Below are 22,443 nucleotides of genomic sequence, written 5' to 3'. Positions count from 1 at the left end.
AGCCTTGGCAGGTTTCAGGGGTCTCTGCACTCACCCTTTCCTGGGTGGTCTCGGTCACTGCCAGGGGAGCCACTGGCCTCACCTTACCAATGGAGAAACTGAGGGGTGCATGTCCATGGCCCTGCCCAGGAGCTCCCAGCATGAAGGGGCTGTCCAGGGCTGGGACCCCGGTCTGGCCTTCTCTCTTTGTCCACCCTGCTGCCCTCCTCCATCTGTGTGTGGTGCCCTGGGCTGGGACTGTGCCATCTGTGCCTTTGGGGAGGTCTCCTGCACCCTGTCCAGAAGCCGAGGGAGCTTTCCACCTGTGGGATCCCTCACTGTGTACCCTTGGCTGGCTCCAAACTCCTTCTCAGGGGAGCACAGTGGGAGCAGGTGCCCCAGCCAAGCCTTCCAGGAGCTGTCGCCCCAGACACATCTGTATACTGGCCACCTGGAGCCCTCAGAGTCCCTAGTCCACAAAGGAGAGGCGGGCTGGCTTCTGTGTGCCACCTTGCTCACTCCCAGTTAACTTTGCGTATCGGCCTCATGAGGCTGATCACAAAGGGCGGCCGCTGCCCCCAGAGCTCCTGCGGGTGCACCCTCATTGGTCCCTCCTTCCCGGTCCTCACAAGAAGAGACAATGTCCCTGAGTGCGTTTGCATGTCGATCACGCTGCCATTATGTATCTCGGAGTTTTCATCATGAGAAGAATGAGATAATCATGTTGTATATACTGAATAGACTTAGAAAGATTGCAAGATGGCACTTTCATTGGAAGAGGGGAATTAGTTTAAAAATATGCTGTCAAAATATGTTGTTCTAAATGCTGAGTTGATGGTTCTTTTGTTTTGCTTTGTTTCTTGAATGTGTCATTAGAAAAAATTAACAATGACATCAACTGTGAGATGGGACTGCAGTTCCTCTGAAAGGGGGAGGGTATCCAGTTGTCCTTGGGATTTGCTTTAAGTGATTCCTTTCCCTTAAAATATTGTATCTCATTATGAGGCCCACCATAAATTTAATTTTCCCATTTATTGAAAGTCAGATGTGTGCATTTGAAGAACTCGGATGTAAGGGACTTCGTTGTAACAGTCTCGCCCAGTGCCCCCGTGGGCCCTTGCTGGCCTCCCCTGGGCCAACTGACCAGGCCATGTGGTTCACCCTCTGAAGGCTGTGGCTCTGGAATGATGCCAGATGATGCCCGTGGCACCCCCTCTGACTGGCCATCACTTCTTCCTCTGTAAATGTCAAGGTCCACGTAGAACCCAACTGCAGCCCAGGCCTAGGGGGTCTCTGAGACTTGCACCTGCCCAGTTCTTACAGTGTGGCTGCTACTCCTGTGTTTCTGAATGGATGAGCAGCCATTGTGTCGCCTGGCACCTGCTTATGGGGCAGGGCAAGGCCAGGGCAGCAGGGGTGAGGGGCAACGGGACTGTGGACAGTGAGGTGGACTCCTGAGCTGTTGCAGCTGCCCAGAGACAGCCGGCCACTCTCCGTGCACGACCTCCAGACGGGAACGTTCAGGAAGGACATGTGTGCACAGTCCTTGGGGCAGAGAGTCAGGCCAGGTACTGACTTTCAGCTTCCTTGCAGCTCTTGTGAGGCAGCCTGGAAGGGAGGTGAGGTCCCACCGCAGGGCCTGTCGGAAGCCCTGTGGGAAGCCGCATCCCACCCAGGCTGGAAGTGGCAGGAGGATCCAGGGCTCCGCTGGCCTCTGCCCCAGCTCAGACCCTTCCTGGGTCAGCCTCTGTCGTGTGGTTGAGGGTAGCAGCTGTGGGTCCGGCGATGGTGGCCGGGGTCAGAGGGAGGTGCCTGAGATGCACTGGGTGTTTCACGGGTGGGCAGAGCCTGGCACGAGGCTTCAGGCCCTGTTACATTCGGGCAGCCCTAACAGGTCCAATCCTGCCTTCCCAGGCACGCTCTTCTTCAGGCACTTCTGAGACGCACTTTTACTGCTTTTTCTCCTCTCTGGAATCGGGAATGTCACGTCACCCTTGGGGCGGGGCACCAGACAGGCAGATGAAAGTGGCATAGGCAGAGCTGACTTGGCCGCCTGGGCCCCCCGGTGCCTCCCTTCTCCTCCTCCAGCAGCCCCGCGATGTCTCTGATGGCAATGATGACGTTGGTTCTCAGGTAAGGACGCTGAAGTTCAGAGGCCCCAGAAACCCATGAATTAGGAGCCTGATGTGGTCCTGGTACCTGACAAGCTTCGAGTGGAGTGAGATGGGAGTGGGCTTGGGGGCTACTGCGGAGTTGCATCGAGGACCCCAGCAGGGCCTTGGGGCATGAGTCGGTGCCATGTGGGTGCATCATGTCTCCAGGAAACAGGTCTGCTCTGAGGGTCCGTTCCCCAGTGCCTGTGCATAGCCATGGCCATAGTGAGGAGGCACCCCTGGAAGGGTGGCCCCTGCAGCCCAGCACCTCTGCACCCTGCACTGGCTGCCTCCAGCCACTGCACCCAGCCCCGCCCTGTGCGCACCCTCCCCACCACACTCCTTCACGGGGCCCATCAAGGGTAGTCTTCACCCCCTAGGAGCCTAGGGCTTGAGCCCAGGAGTCTGAGCCTGTGCACCTGCCCCACTTGTGATGTGGCCTCAGGGACTGTGGCTTGTCAGGTGCTTAGGGAGTTTGCATAATTAACCGACGCTTTGAGTCCACAAAGACGTGGTGTGAGTGTGATTACAAGTCCGGGCTGTGGAAAGAACCAGGAACACCCTGAAAGCGGAGTGACCCCAAGTGTGCGCTCAGGGCCGGTGGGCCACTCGGCAGCTGTGTGCTTGCACCAGGAGCACTGGGAGAGAAGCTGGGGGTCTGTGGAGCCCCTGACCTGGCTTGGCTTTCCTTGAGGCCCAGAGGCCCTGCTCTGGGAGACACAGTCCCATTGTGACCTGGAGAAGGAAGGGGTAGCAGGGAGACAATGAGGGGGTAGATTTCAGGTGAAAGCCCAGCCTGGAGAAAGGCTCAGGCAGGTAGGGCACAGGGTAGCTGCCTGATAGGGGCTTGCCCTGGAAGGCACTAGAACCCTCTGAAGGGCCCTAGCAGGGCAGTGACTGCTTAAATCACCTTCACATTTGAGAGCTTGCTCTGACTCTGCATGCCTAGGACCTGGGTAGAGGCAGAGAAATCAAGGTGGAGGCTGTTGAGGGTGTCCAGGCAGGAGATGGGGGTGTCAGGCAGGAGACGGGGTGTCAGGCAGGAGGACTGAGCTCGTGGCTGGCAGAGGTCCAGTGGGCCCTCCGGACACCCCCTGAGGACTGAGCTCGTGGCTGCAGAGGCCGTGGGCCCTCTGAGACACCCCCTGACAGGACTGAGCGTCGTGGACTGCGAGAGGCCGTGTGGCCCTCCGGACACCCCCTGAGGACTGAGCTCGTGGCTGCCATGAGTGCCGTGGGCCCTCGTGGACACCCCCTGAGGCACAGTGAGCTCGTGGCTGCAGAGGCCGTGGGCCCTCCGGACACCCCCTGAGGACTGAGCTCGTGGCTGCAGAGGCCGTGGGCCCTCTGGACACTCCCTGAGGACTGAGCTTGTGGCTGCAGGGGCCGTGGGCCCTCTGCTTTGTGGGGCTGGGCTGAGTAGGGTGAGGGAAGCCCTGGCGTCTGCAGACCCTCCTGTGCTGATGACCGGTACCACCTGCTCTGTCTCCATGGTGACTCAAAGAGGAGGCGGCTGGGGCTGCATCACCTCCATTTTTGCATGCATGAGAAATTGAGTGTAAGTCTCCTCTGCTCCCTTCCTGTGACATCCGAGCATGGTCGTCTGACCAATGGGGTATCGGGAGTCTTGGTGCTGCCTGTTCCTGAAATGTCTTCCTGAGAAAACCCAGAGTGAAGGAGTGTCTGGAGGGCACAGGGGCCGTCACCTGCCAGAGCCCAAGGAGGGAGTGCACCGGGGTGCTGTCCTGGGGCCGGCATTCAGCTGAAAGGATTGGCTTCAAGTCTTGGCTGACCACTGGAGACTCTGGCCAGGGACCTTGGGATGGTTCAGGGGAACCTGCTGTAGGTTTACAGAGACAGAAACTGAGGCCCAGGGTGGAAACCAGGGTGAATAGGGCTCCTCCCATCTCCTCCCCTGCTAGAGGGTGGGCAAGAAACCAGTGGCTCCCCTGGCTCCCTCTCCTCCCATCCCTTCTGCTTTGTGACCCTCCTCCAATGGGCTCCCGTCTTTCCTGTCCAACCGTCCATGTCACATGGGACCTGCTGTCTTTGGGCCAGGGGTCATGGCCACCTGGTCCACACCTGACCACCAGGCCCACCCCTTCAGGGGCACAGTGGCAGAGGGAGTTCCCAAGAAATGAGGTTTGGGGCAGGAGAGGTGACCCCAGTGCGTGTGGCTATGGGGATCGACAAAGCAGGGGAGCAATGTCCCTTGGGTTCCAGATGAAAGTGGCTGAGATGTCACAGTGACATGAGAGACTGAGCTTCCATTGTACAAGGACCGCCCTGTGCAAAGCGGTGCCCCTGCCTGCCCTGCCCCCAGCCTTGTTAGGGGACTGGCCACACTCACAGACATGCCATCGGGGAAGAGCTGGCCGTGGCTGTGTGGGCAGCCTCAGGGAATCAGTCACAGGGTGGCTTGAGTAGCCGGGAGCCGCCACACTGCCTGCCGACGTGGCTGGGCCTGTTTCAGATCCAGGAAGTGGGGGTCTGCGTGGGGGACCTTCTGCTTTTGGGAGGAGCTGAGCGGCCCCTGGCCAACACTTTCAGCCTTTCATGGAGCTCAGACGTGTAGCCGCAGGAGCTGAGCCCCAGCCCCGGGCTTGTCCTGCCCTGGCTCTGCCTCCTGGGAGCCTGTCCTGGGCAGGGGGTGGGGCTGTGATGAAGACTGGGCAGGTGAAAGGCCTGGGTCACCGGTCTGCCTGTCCCCTCCTGGAGCGAACAGCAAGAGGGGCTTCTTTCTTACAGACAATGGGAATCTTGCAGCCTCTGCAGGCAGCTCCTGACACCCACCCCGGTGCCCTGTGGCCTGGGATCTGGTGGACTTTGAGGTCCCTGAGGCCGCAGTGGGTCTTCCCTGCAGGTGCAGTTGACATGTGGGTTACTGACTTGGTTTGGCATTGGCGTCAGGTCGGGGTAGCTGGCCTTCACCCCTCAGCTTACCAGCTTTGTGCAGGGGACTCTAGCCGGTACCCTCCCTTTCTCACCAGCAGGCGAAATGCCTTTAGACCCCCAGCGTGCCCCAGTGCTGAGCTGTCAGTCTCGCACCAGAGACCACATGCCTCTTGGGAATAGGAAGCAGTTTGTACAGAGAGGTTGTTTGGGACTGCCCCCAGGACTCTGCACTCTCTAATCCTGGGAGGTGAGGCTGGGAGGTTGATCCTGGAGGAAGACACAGCAGGTGCCTCCCCGCCCCTCAGCTCCCCCGGAAGGACTGATGGGCCTGGCAGGGCAGGAGAGGGTGGACGTCCCACAGTCAGGGACACCACGGACAGGACTTCATGCCCAGCACATGCCGGCACAGCTGGCGACACTGCTGGATCTGATTCTGCAGCTGAGCTCCCATTTCCTGTCTGCACTGTGGTCACTGTGCAGCCAGAGGAAGGTGGGTGGCTCCCTTCTGAGCCCTGTCCTGGGCACCCCGCCTCCCTCCTCCTGACGAGGAACCCCCTGGTGCTTTCTGTTCTCTGATGAAGAGGAGGGATCTCCTTGCCTTTTCTTCTCCTCAGAACCATCATAAACTGGGCTTCCAGGGCTTTTTCTCAGAGATTATGCAAATGTGGCCCTTGCCTCTGGGCTGCACGGCCGGTACTCTTTAGGAGATTACGGAGGCCGTACGTCTAATCTTCAGCATATTTACCTTTTATTTACTCCGCACCTTTTCAGGCTGTGGCCAGCCCTGACAGCTCTGATCTTTCCGGCGAAGAGGACATGTTGGAAATACGTATTACACGTTCTCAAGAGACCATTTCCCTCCTGCTCAATCCTAAGGCTGTTTGTGTACCCAGCAAGGATTTATTGTGTCTTCAGGATAGTCTCTTTGTGTATTTTGGTCTCAGGTTTTAAAATATTGGGATCAGTTAACGATTATGCACTGTCACTGGTGGGGTTAGTGCGGCAGGTGGGATGGGAGACCTCAGGCTGCAGACACTGATGTCACGTCCAGCATCTGCCCTACTGCAGGCAAAGGGTGTGGCCCACCCAGTCGCTGGGGGCCTCTAATGCAGCCGCCATCTCACACATGGCTTCCAGGTCACCAAGAAAGGGGAAGAAGAAGAGGATGGCACAGGAGGTCAGGCCTGGAAGGAGCTGGGCCACTTCTGCATGAAATCTTTCAGCAAGGAATGGTGCCCCTGCCCCAGCTCCCATCGGAAGACGGGCTGGGAGCATCTGAGGAATGAGTCCTAGGATTTGGAGGACACAGGACACACACTGTCTTTGCAACAGGGAGATCATATCTTCTCCATGTCCAGGGTGAGAAAGTTGAGGCCAAGAGACATCCAGACACTTGCCAAGGTCCCACCACCGCCCATGGGTGGCAGAGCTTTAAGTGAGCCCAGGGTGCTGAGTTCCAAGGCTGTTTCCCTAAATGCTGCCAGGGGACGGGGGTTTGCTGACAGGTGGGTGCAGAGGTGCCCCTGTGCAGTGTCCGCCTTGGGAGCAGAGGCCCTGGGAGCAGTCCCTGGGAGGCCTATGCCCACTGCCGCCCATCCCGATGGGGTGGCTGGTGTCTGAGGAGGTGGCCCTGAGGAAGGGTGAGGGGACCAGGGGTGATTAGGGCACAAGGAGCAAAGAACAGAAGTCTCATCGATGAGGGGGAGGAGTGCAGCCGTCAAACCCTTGGCTCTCACCTGGGACCCCAGAATTGTGGTGTCCAAGCCCTGTGTCTGCAGAAGGCGACCCCAGCACAGCTGGCACGGAGGTGGCAGGGCTGGCACAGGGTGAGGACTCCAGGGCAGGCCCCCGTGGGGCACTCTCAGCATGAGGGCTTCAGCGTCTTGGTCTCCAGGCTGCACGTCTGAGGTCCAGCTGGGGCCTTGCCCATCAAAGATGTCGGCAGGATGCATTTTGGTTATTTGAGTCAAAGCTGGATCCCACCACATTCTGAAACGCTAGGAAGGGGTCGCACCCCAAGCAGTGAGGCCCTCTGGAGATGACTGTAGAAGGATCTGGAAGGGTCTGGGAGAAGAACACCCCAGGGACCCTTTCCCAACTCGAGGCCACCCTCTGGGCATCTTGGTCCCTGGCCAGAATGAAATTTCACATTGAGCTGTTGCCCAGAGAAGGACATTTTTGCATTTCCCCAAACCTTATTTTTCCTTTTCCCACCTGTCCTTCCTTGCTGCGCAGAGAAGTCAGTGTCCAGAAATATGAGAAAATGGGGAAGCAGCAGCCATGTGGCTGGATGACAGCTGTTGTCACCATGTTTGGTGGAAGGGATGAGGCTGGCACGTTGTGGAGAGCATGGGCCATGGTTTGTGGGGTCAGAGTGGGTCAGCACCCCAAAGTTAGCAAGCACCCCTCAGCACCTGCATTTCCTGGAGCTGGGCTGATGATGTAGAGAAGGAGCTCTCCTTTCAGAAGAGCTCGCAGGGTCTCCTTCCATTGCTACCCTCACAGCAGGGGCAAGAATGCAGGTGAGGCAGGGCCAGGCAGGTGAGGGGGGACAGGCAGGTGAGGGGGACGGGCAGATGAGGGGGGACAGGCAGGTGAGGGGGACAGGCAGGTGAGGTGGGTCAAGCAGAGGCCTCTCACCCTGGAATCCCAGCCCAGCAACCCTTACCTGGGAACGTTCTGCTCTGCGCACAGGCAGACAGGTGAAATGAATAAGTCAGGTGCAGTGGGTTAGGCAGGTGAAATGAATAAGTCAGTTGAGGTGGGTCAGGCAGGTGAAATGAGTAAGTCAGGTGCGGTGGGTTAGGCAGGTGAAATGAATAAGTCAGGTGAGGTGGGTCAGGCAGGTGAAATGAGTAAGTCAGGTGAGGTGGGTCAGGAAGGTGAAATGATTAAGTCATGTGAGGTGGGTCAGGCAGGTCAAATGAGTAATCAGGTGAGGTGGGTCAGGCAGGTTAGGGCTGATAGGCCAGTGAGGGGCAGGCGGGTGAGGTGGGTCAAGCAGGAGAGATGCCACAGGCAGGTGAGGTGGGGCCGGGCCTTCCTCTGGGGGTCCGCAGAGGGCTCCCATGGGGGTAACCCTGCATGGCCAGCTCTAGGACTGAGGAGTGTGGAGGCAGAGAGGAGGGGCCGTGTCAGCTGAGCAGCAGGTCCAGGACAGGCTGGAGGGCAGGACCTGAGGAAGGCTGCAGTGGAGCCCACAGGGCCCTGGAAAGTGCCTGTGCCCAGAGCCAAGCAACTCCTCCTCCAGCTTCACTTCCGGAATGTCTCCTCCAGGTAATTGATGGGGCCGCCCTGCGGGGGTGTGGGGAGGTTGAAGGAGAGGCCGTGCCCCCTCCACTGTCCTTTACCCTGGGAACAGGGGCAGGGGGAGGCCCGGCTCTAGCGGGCACTGAGAGCGGACCTGCACTGAGAAAGCGGGCTCTGCTGCACGTCAGGGACACAGGGCTGGGAGCCGCAGAAGCAGCTGCGCTCAGAGACTGGAGGTTTGGCCTTGGAGGGATGGAGGTCGGTGCCCATCGTTTGTCTGGGGGGTCCTGGAGGCTGAGCAGCAGCCTCGGCACAGACGTCTTAGCTTCTCTGTCCTCTCCTTCCTAGTTCTGCTGGTCACTCGTGGGTCCCCGGCCAGCTCTGTCACCCCAGCCAGCGAACAGGGAACATTTGGGAACATCACTTCTCCCCAACCTTGAGCAGCCCCTCTTCAAGGCTGGGCCCTGGGGCCTCTCACCCTGGGATCCCAGCCCAGCAACCCTTACCTGGGAACGTTCTGCTCTGTGCACAGGTGCCTTTCCAGGGGAGGTGGAACCTTTATACAGGTTTTTAAGCAAATGATCACCCACCACTGTAGTATGTGCGTGTGACTCTTGAAAGTGTGTCTTTTCATCCACACACACACAGTCCCACTCCCACACACTGTGACCTGCACATAAGTGTGCATGTGAGATGCACATTTATAAATAATACCTGCACAGTAGTGCGACAAGAGAGGATGGGATGGTTTAGGAGAAATGTCTGACTTCAGTATCACATGGGTGTGTATATGTCACAGATGAGCATTGGACACAGCCTGGGTGGGTGGGCAGGGCAGGCTGGAGGGCAGGACTTGAGGAGGGCTGCAGTGGAGCCCACAGGGCCCTGGAAAGTGCCTTTGCCCAGAGCCAAGCAGCTCCTCCTCCAGCTTCACTTCCGGAATGTCTCCTCCAGGTGCTTGATGGGGCTACCCTGCGGGGGTGTGGGGAGGTTGAAGGAGAGGCCATGCCCCCTCCACTGTCCTTTACCCTGGGAACAGGGGAACGGGGAGCGGACCTGCACTGAGAAAGCAGGTCCACTTTCTATATGCATATGTTGTAGGTGTGAGCACACTGCACACACAATGTACACACATTCGCACAGGCACATGTATGAGCACTTATGCCTTCGTGTGCACACAAGCTGTGTGGGTATATGCATATTTGTAGGTGCGAGCACGCTGCACACACATCACACACACGGTCACACACACACACGGTCACACCAGCACATGTAATGAGCGCTCATGCATACATGTGCATCTCTGTAGGTGTGAGCACACTGCACACATATCACACACACGATCACACCAGCATATGACCATTCATGCATGGCTGCACACAGACTGTGCAGGTATGTGCATATACGTAGGTGTGAGCACACTGCACACACATCACACACATTTGCACACACATGTATGGGCACTCATGCATGGCTGCACAGGGGCACACACAGACACACCCCCCACAGGAGTGCCGTGTTGTCAAACCCCTGCCACAGGACTGTGCCACCACTTTGTGCCCCACACACCGAGTTCCCCCATGGATTGGTTTTCGTCTCCTGAAACTAACTTGGCAGAGGCAAGTGTCCATATGTAGGTGTGGGTCTCTGTCTTCATGCGTCCCCCACGCCCCGACACACACACACGTTTCAATTAATTAGCAGGGACTTGGAAACCTACCGTCCCCGGCTCAAGGCAAATGCCAGCAGTCCTGGGTTTTTGTGGTGCAACATAGAGGGAGAATTGTCTATCAGAGGGCTTTCCTCTCGGCAAGCCGGGAAACAAGTGGATGTCCTTTGTCCGCCAACAAGTTATATGTCCATAAGAGACGAGCCCAGAGAGGCAGGCCGTCCTTTCAGCCCTGACAGCGCGTCAGCACCGGGAGCTGTCGCGGGTGGGTAACGAGCGCGCACCGCCCGTCGAGGGACATATGGCTCAGGCGTGCGCCCCGGCTGACGCGCTGTCAGGAATTCATGGCAGGGCTTGTTTTGCCAAACATTTCACTATGGAGGAACAAGGACTCCAACCTGGTTATCAAAATTTGACATTTCGAAACCGCCTGAAGAATTTTTAACTATTGGGTTTCCATGTCAACAGCATGTCTGTCTTCATCTGCGGCCAAGGCTTCCGGCTCCCTGTGCCCTGCGCTGCGGGGAGGACAGAGTGCCTTTGTTTGCAGCCGCCCATGGGCACAGGCGGCTCGCACACACACGCACACTGCGGCGGCTTTCCGTGCTCCACGACGGTTTACGCCGGGGCAAGGAGGAGCTTCACATCTGTGTGTGGAGGAGTGGCTGGGAGCTGCCCCGCAGACCCGAGACAGCCCCCGGACGTGCTGGCGCTGGCTGGGCAATGGCAGCGGGGCCTGGCTGGGCTGGCACTGGCTGAGCTGTGTCTCCTGCAGAGGGGCAGGACCTGGGACGGGGGCTCCCTCTGGACGTGGCTGGACGGGGTACCTCTCCTGCAGGAGCTCTTAGTGATGGCTGTAGTCAGGAAGAATGCTACCCCAAACAAAAACCCCCTTGGCCTCCCGGTCTGGCAGGAATCGGGGAGGTCCCGCTGACTTGAGCCAGATGGCTTGGTGCTGGCAGAGGCCCCGATGGAACGGATTGTTCTGTGGCTCTCGTTTCTCTGCCTTTGAGACACCCGGGGTGGGGGTGGGGTAGGGCGGGGGAGGCTGGTGCTGCCACCACATGGCCCGGCTCCCTGGGGACCTGAGGACATGAGGTTCCTGCTCTGTTCTTGGTGCATTTCCAGGCGAGATCGTCATCGTCTGGGAGAGATGGGGTCTGGCCATGGCAGCTCAGGGTGGCATTCCCCACTCCTCCATCCATTCTAGACCAGGGATGCCAGGGACAAAACCCCAGGGCAGGACATGTCTGTGTGCCAGGAGGCAGGTGGGCAGAGGATGGGGCTTGGTGTCAAATCCGGGTCCTGGCCAGCCTGGCCTCTGAACCCCAGCCTGCAGGTGCCACAGTTGGACGAGGCTCCTGGGAGGACCCAGAAGCTGGCAGCAAGGGTGTCAAACCAAATGCCATGGCCTCCTCCTTGTTTCAGGAGGACGCCCAGCCCAGCAGGCACTGCAGTCAGGGTCCTGCAGCCCTCCCTGGGGCCTTGGAAGCCCCTTTCTGCTCCCCTGTCAGAGCGCCCAGCAGCCTAGAAGGCCCCACAGTGTCCCCAGACTAAGCCAGACTCCTGCCAGAGTGAAGATAGCAGGAGAGGCCTTGAGCAGACCCCATACACCTGGTTTCCTGAGGACCCTCTGGCTGAGGGTGGGGATCGGGCTGAGGGTGCAGGGCCAGGGAGAGGGGGTGGCAGGGGCACGATGCCCTCCATGCCCCCGTGGGCCATTTGGCGTGGGGGTGCCGTGGATCCACGCAGTGCACGGACCTCTCTGTCACCAGCGCGTGTTCAGCTCCATGCCCCTTCCTGAAGGTGGATACAGGAGTGGATGCTCTGGGTTCTAGGCTGAGTGGCCTGCTTTTATATTGCCAGGAAGCTAAGCTAGGCTTTAATCATCTTAAAGGGTTATAACAAAAAAGAAAAATATGTGAAACCACCCAGATGCCCCGGGGCTGCTAAGCCGAAAATATGGACTACCTGGTCCTTTACCGAAAGTCGCCGCCAGCTCCTGGCTTAGGGGCGGGGATGGGAGCTGGGACCGAGCTGGTGGAGGAGGAGGACAGTTCTGGGCAAGGGGCTGAGCCCTGTCCTCAGGCTGGTTGTGAGCCAGGCCATGGGGCACCCCACCTCCAGGCCAGTTTTCTGGCTCTGGCTGGTTTGAGGTAGCTGGGTATTGGCTGGCGAGCTTTCCCTCCCTTGAGCCCTTTGGGATACAGTATCGTCCACGTGGAACTTTGGAGGGCAGAGTGAGGACCGGGAATCAGAGCCAGTCAGCTCTCCCTGCACAGGTGCTGCCTGACAAGCAGCCCAGCCTCTGGCCCACAGCAGGGAGTATAGGTGTGTCTGCCCACGGGCCTGCCATGCTCGCTGCTCTGGGCCGTGGTGGGCTCAGGTCTCTTCCCCGCGTCTCCGTGCATTCTTGACTAGCTACTTCCCGGCACCGTCTTGCCGTGGTAAATCACAGGACACCAGACTCAACCTCTGGAGCTCACTGAGGGCTCCTGCCTGGGTCAGACCCACAAAATCCCATTGGCCAAGTGAGTCCCATGGTCAGTCCTAGGGTCAGCGGTGCAGGGAGCTTGTCTCCTTCCAGCCCCGGGGTGTGGAATCCAGTCCCCAGGGCCCACAGAGCAGGCAGGAAAATCGTGCCATGTTTATATCTGCGTTTTACATGCCACTTTCCAATGTGTGTTTTACAAAGTATGCAACAGACTTACATTTTGAGACATGAATATGTATTTGTGTGGGGGGCATACGTACTCGTTTTTGTAAACCAATGGGATGTGAGTTCATGGGGGGTGGGAACCTGACGGGTAGGCACTGGCTGCGTCTTGCAGCTCCGAGCTGCCGGCTGAATCCTGCGCAGAGAAGTGTCCTGGGGCTTTCTGCTGACCCGCCGAGTAATTGCCATTTTCAGACCTTGCTTTCTTGGTAAATAATGACATTTCTCCGTCTCAATGAGGATGCTGGCTGTATGGAAATGAAGACAGGACGGGCCCAGCCAGGGCCCTGGAGAGGTGGCCAGAAAGACCCTGGTGGGCTCCTAAATTGGTTTATTTGCCAGATAATCGGAGGCAAAGCAGACACCCTAACAGGACACGAGCTCCTCCAGGCTGTGCGTGGCCGGGCCGTGATCGCTCTGCAGTGGTTGTTACTGTTTCCTAGGTAGGAAAAGCTGTGTGGTTTCCCTCTTGGCACCTGTTCTGAAACAAAGAATTATTGTGTTGACTTTTCTTGAAGACGGAGTTACATTTAGGGGGGTGTAGTTTGTCACTGCAACTTTTCTCTTCCCACTTTCTGTATTTTTTTAAGAAGCTGGGAGCCCCTCAGGTGGAAATCAGGAAGGACGAGGAAGGTGTGCTGTGCTGAGCTGCAGCCAGGTCGGTGCCACCCGACAGGGCCTGCCCATAGGAGCAGAGCCTGTGAGCAAATGAAGAAATGTCCAGCAATGTCCCTGGAGTTCCAGGGCCCATCAGAGAATTTCAGGAGGGGGCTTAATAGCGGCAGGAAGGCCACCCCCAGGAGGTGATCCATTGGCTGAGAACTGGGTAACAAGAAGCCAGATGGGAAACTTCAGAGTCCCCGAACCTGTCACCAGTGCTGAAGGGAGCAGGACTGCAGGCAGAAGGTGGGAGGGGATGGGGCCTTGCCAGAGAGGAGTTTGGCTCGATTCCAGCACTGGAGAGAAAACCAGGGTCGGGCAGAGCCCTTGTCCCATGGATTGGGGGGTTGGGAGTAGAACTGGGGGCCTGGGAAGTGTTCGGAGTAGCCAGGTAAAAGCTGGCAGGGCTTGGCTGCAGGAAAAGGAGGTGCCCAGCATGGCCTGTGTCCTCTTTGACCCTGCCCTGTCGTGTTAGTTCTGTGATCCCCTTGGAATTGAGTCCTAGGAAACTGCAGCATCTGAGAGGCTACAGTGACAGTTCACCCCAAACCACTGTGAACAACAGAGGGTCTCTGGGCAAGGGGAGGGGCATGGAGAGCCGGCGGGAGCTGGGCCAGGATGAGCCCTGCAGCTCCCTCCTCTCGGGCTGGCCCCCTAACCCCCAGTGAACCTGTCGGCCACTAGGGCTGTGCCTTCTTGGGTCTAACCTTGTGCACAAGAGGTTAGACCCGTGTAGGTCACAAAGGTGTGTTTGAATTAGTTTCCCACTGCAGCACCTGTGCAGGTGGGAAACAGAAGGGACCCAAGGGCTGAAGCCTGCTCCCCAGGACCAGGGTGGTGGGGGAGGTGGATCACCTTTGTGGAAGCCTGGAAAACCTCCAGAGGAATGGGGGAGGCAGATGCTGCCTGGACCCCCAGAGATTCCCTCTGCGAGGCCACTCGTGCCCAGAACTGACACCCGCCATGGGAAAGATGACCAGTTACCTAACCTCTCCGCTGCACCCCCTGGTCCCCCGAGGTCTAATGGGGCACATAAGCCTTTGACTTCTAGGGTGTCTTCTGCCCCTGCAAAATCAACCCAGTCCCACCTCGAGGTAAGAAATGCTGAGCACAGATTTGCACAGGAGTTTGCCTTTTTTTTTTTTTTTTGACTCAAATGCATCTTTTGTTTTTCATGAATCCAAGCCTTGCTTCCTTTTCTTCTTGTTCTTTCTCAAGTTACTGTACTAAAATAATCTCATAATTTGCCAATTATTTCTTCTTTACAAAGTGATGTTATTCAGAATTTAGTCACTAATGTACTGTGAAACTTGGCCTCAATTTTAGCTTCAGATGTTTAGAGGAAGATTTTTGTGGCACTGTGTAATGGGTTTGTTTTTGTGTTTGCCTGTAAGACAATTTTTCATTGACAGTAAAAAGAAAATACAAAGAGCAGCCATTTATTAGAAGTTGGCCAGGTAACACGGGTCCTGGTAGCAGCTCTCTCTGTGAACGTGAGGCTCCAGACCTGGGCCAAACCCTGCAGAGGGGTTCACCAAAGGAAAAAGGGGATCCTGGGCTGAGGAACCTGAGGGACACTGGGTGGGAGAGGCAGGGCTGGGAGTAAAGCAAGCCCCAGGAAGTCCGACGCTGAACTGCAGTGCTTCTCAAGACTTTGCATCTCCTGGGTGTGTGCACTGGACCCAGAGACACCAGGACCCTGTCCCCACGGGAAGTTTATACAGGGCCTTGGAAATCCCACAAGCCTGTACCATTTGGGGCATTTGTGCAAGGACCTGGAGACCCCAGGACCCTATACTCCCTGGGACCTTTGTGCAGGAACCCAGAGATTCCAAGGACCCTGTCCCCCGTGGGGTGTTTGTGCAGGAACTTGGAGACTCCAGAACCCTGTACCCTTTGGAGCATCGTGCAGGGGCTTGGAGACCCTCCCCATTCCCATGCCGTCTGGAGGGCCTGTAAGACCCAGACTTTCGCTGAAGGGCTTTGTTTCATTCTTTGTGGAGTCTGCCTCTCTCAGGGAAGACAACTCACAGTTCAGCCTCGGCCTTGCTGCTGTCTTCCTTGTCCCAGGTGTGAGGAGCCCCAGGCACGTTCCCCAGCCCACCTGTATGCCACACAGGGCAACAGGTGCCACCCCTCTGTGTCGGTGTTGTGAGGGTGGAGGGCGGCCAGGGTGGGAGGCCCCCGTGCAGACCTGCAGTGAGGGCTCAGTGCACCTGGCCACAGACACGCAGAACCCTTGCCTTGGCTCCGGGCTCAAGTCCTTGTTCAAGGTGGGACTTTGCCCCAACCCAGGGACCTGCTGGGAGGCCTTGACCTCAGGGGTGGCAAGGTCTGCAGCCCTGCCAGGCTCTGGGTCTTGAGTGCCACTACCTGTGCTCTGGGAAGGCCCCAGCAGTGCTGTCTTCCAGCTGGGGGAAGCCGGCTCTGGGCACCCCCAGGGTGTGTTGGGGGCCACAGGCACCCCAGGGGATCATGTGGGTGCTGAGTGGGAGAAGCTCTAGGACGCCGAGTACAGGGCCTGGGAGGCCAGTGTGCAGGGCCCAGCATCAATCCGCTGCTGTGGCTTCTGTCACCAGAGTGTCCAGATTGGAGGGGCCAGGGGTGTGTGTGTGTGGTGTGTGTGTATTATTATTGGGTAATGTGCAGGTGGTAATGGGAAGGCATATTATTAGGGTATGTGTGATGTGTTTGAGTGGTATGTGTGTGGTGTGTGTGATGTGTATAATAATATTATTGCAGTGTATTATTAATGATGTGTGTGGGTAATGTGTGCATGTGTGGGTAATATTAGTGTGGTGTGTATTATTATATGTGTGATGTGTTTGTATGAATTGTATGTGTGGTAGCTATTGTGATGTATATTTATTATTATTGTGTGGTATGTGTGCATGTGTGTGGTTATTATTATTATTGGTATATGTGTGATGTGTTTGGTGTATGTGTGGTGTGTGTGATGTGTGTATTTGTGTGTATTATTGTGGTGTATAATTAATGTATGTACTGATGTATATCTGGGTTATATGATGTGTATTATTTGTGTGTGGAGTACAGTGTGTGTGTATAGTGTAGTGTGTGTGTGCGGGTGTGGTGTATATGTGTGTGCGGTGTGTGTGTTGTGGTGTGTGTGTGATGTGTGTGGTGTGTGCATGTGTGGTGTGTGTGTGGTGTGTGTGTGGGTGTATGTGTGTGGTATGTGTGGAGTGTGTGAACATGTATGTGAATTGTGTGTGATGTGTGTATTTGTGTGTGGTGTGTATAGTGTGTATATGTGTACTGATGTACTGTCTAGAGATTATTATGATGTGTGTGTGTGTGGAATTTTAGGTGTGTATGGTGTGTAGTGTGTGTGTGTGCGGGTGTGTGGTGTGTATATGTGTGTGCGGTGTGTGTGTGGTGTGTGTGTGATGTGTGTGGTGTGTGTGCATGTGTGGTGTGTGTGTATGTAGTGTGTGGTGGTGAGTGCGTGGGTGTGTGGTGTGTATGTGTGTGTGGTATGTGTGTGATGTGTTTGGTGTATGTGTGGTTGTGTGTGTGTGTGGTGTGTATAGTGTGTATATGTGTACTGGTGTACTGTCTGGGGTGTATGATGTGTGGTGTGTGTTGTGTGTGGAGTACAGTATGTGTGTGTATGTGGTGTATGTGTGGTGTGTGTGTGCATGTGTGTGTGGGTGTGTGGTGTGTGTGTGTGATGTGTGTGGTGTGTGTGTGCATGTGTGTGGTGTGGGTGTGTGGTGTGTATGTGTGTGTGGTATGTGTGGTGTGTGTTTGGTGTATGTGTGGTGTGTGTGATGTGTATATTTGTGTGTGGTGTGTATAGTGTGTATATGTACTGGTGTACTGTCTAGGGTGTATGATGTGTGGTGTGTGTTGTGTGTGGAGTACAGTAGGTGTGTGTATGTGGTGTGTAGTGTGTGTGTGTGCGGGTGTGTGGTGTGTGGTGTGTGATGTGTTTGTGTGGGGTATTATTATTATTGTGTAGGTATGTGTACTGATGTGTTTGAGTGGTATATGTGGTGTGTGTAGTGTGTATTTGTACTGGTGTATAGTGTATATTGCTGGTGCTTTTCCATGCAGTGTATGATGTGTGGTGTGTATTTGTGTGTAGAGTACAGTATGTGTGTGTGTATGTGAATTGTATAGTGTGTGTGCGGAGTTATTATGGTGTGTATGTGTGTGTGATTTGTGTGATGTGTTTGTGTGGTGTGTGTTTGTGGTGTGTGTGATGTGTTTTGGAGTGGCATATGTGTGGTGTGTGTATTTGTGTGCCAGATTGTAATATGAGTGTGTATATGGCCTTCCTGGGGTGGATATGATGTGTGAATTGTGTATTTGTGTGTAGGTACAGTATACTATTGTGTGGTAATATGGTGTATTATTATGGTGTGGTGTGTGTGTGCATGTGTGATGTATTGTGGTGTGTGTGTAGGTGTGTGTATGGTGTATGTTGGTGTGTGGTGTGTGTATGTGTTATTGTGAGTATGTGTGGCAGTGTGTTTGGTGTATGTATGTGTGTGTGATGTATATTTGTGTGGCTATGGTGTGTATAATTTGTATGCGTATATATGTACTGTGATGCTATCTAGGGTGTATGATGGTAGTGGTGTGTGTTATTATTGGTAGATTACGAGTATGTGTGTGTGTAATGTGGTGTGTATTAGTTATTATTGTGTAGTGATGTGTTTGTGTGGTGTATGTGTGAATTGTGTGCATGATGTATTGTATTTGTGTGTGTGTGGTGTGTGTATATGTGTACTGTGCATGGGTTATTATGAGTGTGTGTGTGGTGTGTGGTGTGTGGTGTGTGATGTGTATGGTGTGTAGTGTGTGCTGTGTGTGCATATTGTGTGATGTGTCCATGACCACTCTACACAGTGCTGCCCCGACCTGGCAGTGGGTGACTTGCTGAGGGGCACGAAGAGGGGAGAGTGGTCTGGGGTCTGTGTCCACCACGCGCTCCCCTGGTGCCTGCTTCTCTGAACATCTCCTGGGGAGTCGGGTCGTCTGGTCTCCTCCAGCGCTGGTGAGAATGAGGATCTCCGAGGCATCAGCCCTTATGACCAATCAGCCAGGCCGCTCTCCTCCCCAGGGCAGAGATGGGGCCCGAGTCGTTTTTTTTGCAATAACATTTGTGGAACTTAAAGACAAAATCCTTCATAAAAGAATCATAAAGTGTAATCACGGCAATGAAGCCGGCTCGAGTGGAGGGGAGGTGACCTTTCCGGCCACTCTCTGGAGGAAATGTTGCCCAGGAAGAACAGGAGGTGGGGGCCTTGCCTCCAAGGAGAGCCTCCCTGCTGGTCTGGGCTTGGCGGGGTGGGGGCAGCCTCCTATGGGGGCACCCTGGCTGCTGCTCATGGGACCCTCCCCCCGTGACAGAGCAGGACGCCCCGGGCCCGCTGCTGACCACAGTCTGGAGAGGAGATATTTTCCTTGCTCCAGTGGAGATGGCTGGACCTCACTGGAGGCCTCCCCGCCTCTGGCCTGCTGTGTTCTCGCCTTCCTGGGGGACTGTGTCCCTGCTCGGGCAGAGCCCCCGCCTCCAGGCCTGCTCCAGGCTGAGGATCTCTGGGGCCCGTGGCATTCCGTTAGGCTCTGGACAGGCTGGGTGTCTGCGCCAGCAGGCAACTTCCCTGCAGGCGGTGCATCCGGACTGCCAAGATTCCCCTCCGTTTGAGCCTCATTCTCCACCTGGAGAGGCATGGGGGGCTCCAGAAAACCTCAGCAAATGAGGGCTTTCAGGGCTGGAGTTGGTCTCCGATAAGCCAAGGGGCTCCCGGGACCTGGGGGGCTCCAGGCAGCCCACACCATGGATGTCTGTCCTTGGTCGTGTGTCAGCACCGTGGGCACCTGGGTGCTCGGCAGGACCAGCAGGCTGGGCTGCAGAGACTGCTGGCTCCCAAGTGCTCCACTGGCCAGAGCTGTCAGCCAGGGCGTGTCGTGGTGTCTGGGGTGTGCACCCTGGGGTGGCGTCCTCTCTTCAGGTCCCGTGGTTTACATACCATTTCTATGACCCTAACTTCAAAAAGCCCCACCCAGCTCTGATGCCCACCACCCTGGCAGAGCGGGGTCTGGGCACTCTGCAGAGCTGTGGACTTAGGGAGCATCCTCCCCCCGTATTATCTGCCCCATCTACGGGAGGAGGCCGCACAAGGTGAGCCAGTGCCACCAGCCCGGGGCAGTTCAGGCTATGTCCCCACTCCACAGCCAGTCCTGGGTTTGCCAGGGACTCCATCAGCCCGTCCCTCGAGGTGACATCTGATAAGGCAGCAGTTTGTTGAAATATGCAGACCTCTGCACCACATGCTAATCTGGGCTTTGTTCAAATGAGCTGCAGCACCAGGAGGGTGCAAGGGTGCTAACCGCATCAGCACCATGCCAGCTTCCTCCCAGGGGCACAGAGTGGCACAGCTGGCTAGGTGCTTTGCGTTTCCACCCACCTTCTTAAGGCCTGATGTGCACTACGCACTCACTCTGGATTTGCTGCGTCCCTACGTGCCTGTGGAGGAGGGTGTGTGTGGGTCTCAGTCCCCACTCCGGGCCATGGGGACGCTGACTTGGAGGAATTGTTGAGTTCTGGCTATTACCACGATCTAGGCGAGGCCTGCAAACAAGGTGTGGCCTGGGGTCCCACACTGCCTCTGAGGTGAGAGAGCCCTGGGAGGGAGCCTGAAGTAAGCCAGACTCAGGGCTGAAATCTGCATCTCATCTCACCTCCTGCTGCCAGGCCCTAAGGGTGTGAAGGAAGGATGCTGAGCGCACCTGCTTTTCGGTGGACAGCAGCTGCCTCTCCTTTGCTGCATGATGGGAGCAGTCCAGCCAGCCCCCAGTGGCTCAGTCAATAGGCAGAAGGACTCTCATGGAAACCATGACTTCTACCATCTCCAGATGGATTCCTGGACCATGAGGTTCTAAGCGAGCCTTCAGGTTTGGAGAAAGTGGACCGTATTTGTGGGAGACAGCGTTCTCCCTCCCTCTTGCTCTGCCGTCCCTTCGATCTTTCCGCCGCTCACTGAAGTCTGCCATCCAGACCATGCCATGCTGCCACTGGGCCTAAGGCCTCTGGTCTCCGAATTCCTTGGCACAGTGTTCCTTGTGCCCCTGCCTCAGTGAGGGCTGGATGTGCCCCGGGCCGCAGCACTCATAGGGCACTGTTGTGGGCAAGTATTTGGCTGTTCTCTCACCTGAGTGAGACGCCCATGAGGGCAGCAACCCTACGTCTTGTATCTCCTAATGCCTAGTGGATAGCCCAGCACACAGTAGGTGCTTAATGAATGTTTCTGGGTTATGCAGTGATTACTTTGAACCCAGCTGCTGCTCACAATCTCTTTGGAATTAGGTTGGGTGTTATTGAACATCCTGTGTTGGCACTGGGAGAGGTGGAGGCTTCTGGGGCTGCCTCTGTCTTCAGGACCTTAGCTATTCCTGGGAAGACAGGGCCGACACCCAGAAATAATGCAGGACCAGTACCAGGTGGGCTCTCAGGTGTGGAGACGGCTGGGCAGGTACCTTGGGCGCAGGAGAGAGAAGGGGAAATTGCTGCGGTTACCCAGAGCCCCCCAGAGGTTACCGCCTGGGCACCTGAGAGACCCCAGGACACCGTCCCCATGGCCCGTCCCAGTTAGAGGCTCTTTGTCAACAGATGCCCCTGGAGTCTGGCAGGGCAGATTAATACGTGAATGAGTGGGTGAAGGTGTGAGTGCTGCTTGCTGTAATTTGGCTGGGTTCTGCCACCCTGGGGAAGGGGAGTGCCGGGATCTGTGAGCCTCAAGCAGGTCCCACCCAACGGAGCTGCTCCTGAGGCTCTGGGTGGCCAGGCCCGTCACTGGGTGAGAGGAGAGCCCGGGCATGCTCAGTTTTGGGGCTGGCCCTCCCACCCCATCATGGGCACAGCCTGGGCGGGCAGCCTGAAGGAGCAGGTGGGCTCCCTGAGTCGGGCAGAGGGCTCCCCTTCAGCCTGGAAGAAGCGTGCCTCCCCATGGGGACTGCGCCTGCACGTGGCCAGCGGGCAGGGTCCACTCCTTGGTCAGCACTTCACTGCAAGTGCATTCCCAGCAGCTGAGGCTCCCATCCCGGCGTGCGCTGACAGCATTGTCAGTCCTTATTTTGTGCCTGCCTGTCCCAGGGCAAGGTGGCCTGAGTCTACTGCAAAGTCCTTGATTAATTCAGCAAACACACTGAGCTGAGCACTGGATGGCCCTCGGAGGTCCCTCAGTGACCATCGGACACTGCCTTATCCTCTTGGAGCTTGTGGGGGAGAGAATCCCATTGAGAAGAGCTCCCTTCTCAAACAGGATGTGTGGACGTCCCTGTTTTTCTCACCTTGCTGGGCAGCCCATGGCTGTGGGACAAGAGATACGGATGGTGTGGACTGCTGAGCAAGTGACATGTATCCAGCGAGCTTTGGGGAAATCCGGAGAGTGGGAGGGTGTGGCCCGGCAAGTCCTCCTCCTACTTCCCATCTGTGAGGGTCCGCAGGATGGGGGGCTCACCTCCATCCCTCCAGGTGCCCAGCACTCATGGTCCACACTCAGATGCCCCTCTGCAGTTCTGGAAAGGCTCACTAGGCCATGCGCTGTTTCGGGAGCATTGAGTCCCGAAGTCACCGGCTCTGGTCACTTTGAGGAGGCCCCACCCTCTCGTGCGGGGAGGACGATAGCGGATGGCCACAAGCTGTTACTACCAACTGCCTTGACTCCGTTCAGCAAGGATTGAAAATAGCCAGTTGGCCAGACTCAATCTTTGTCTTGTTTTAAAAGAGTTTGTTTTTCCAGACTCTGTCCAAGTCTGTTTTAATCCACCCAAAGAGGAGCTAAGTTTGATAAATAAAAGAAGATTAAAAATGGTAGAGAAAAATGTGTTTTCCCCCCAGCTCCCAAGAGAGTACTGCCAAAATTGAAGTGTGGAAACAAAAATAGAAATGATCAAAACGTCTGATGGTATCTATATTTTCAAATGAAAAGGCAGAGGGAGTCTTTCAGCCGAACCACTTACGGGAAGATCCGGCGGGCCTGGGAGCTCACCTCGGCTCTTCTGCGCCTGGTGGGAGTCAGGACCGGAAACTCCTCTCCCTGTGCTGGTGGGCCTCATGCCGTGGATTGAGGGGGTCCCTGAGTTGTTCA

General features: G+C 56.3%; 1 protein-coding gene and 1 long non-coding RNA gene across 2 annotated transcripts in view; both read left to right on the top strand.

Annotated features, from left to right (window-relative positions):
• Positions 1-22,443, top strand: part of TAFA5 (TAFA chemokine like family member 5) — a 251,054-nt gene that overhangs the window by 31,294 nt on the left and 197,317 nt on the right. The window lies entirely within an intron of this gene.
• Positions 7,606-22,443, top strand: part of LOC103888434 — a 28,181-nt gene continuing 13,343 nt past the window's right edge. The window contains exon 1 of the long non-coding RNA XR_652939.4: positions 7,606-9,230. This is a non-coding gene — a long non-coding RNA (uncharacterized LOC103888434). The remainder of the gene's footprint in view (positions 9,231-22,443) is intronic.

This window comes from Papio anubis, chromosome 16 (assembly GCF_008728515.1).
Source record: "Papio anubis isolate 15944 chromosome 16, Panubis1.0, whole genome shotgun sequence".
Classification (NCBI taxonomy): Eukaryota; Metazoa; Chordata; class Mammalia; order Primates; family Cercopithecidae; genus Papio; species Papio anubis.
The sequence above is the reverse complement of the archived record's forward strand: the minus strand, read 5'-3'. Positions and strand labels throughout refer to the sequence as shown.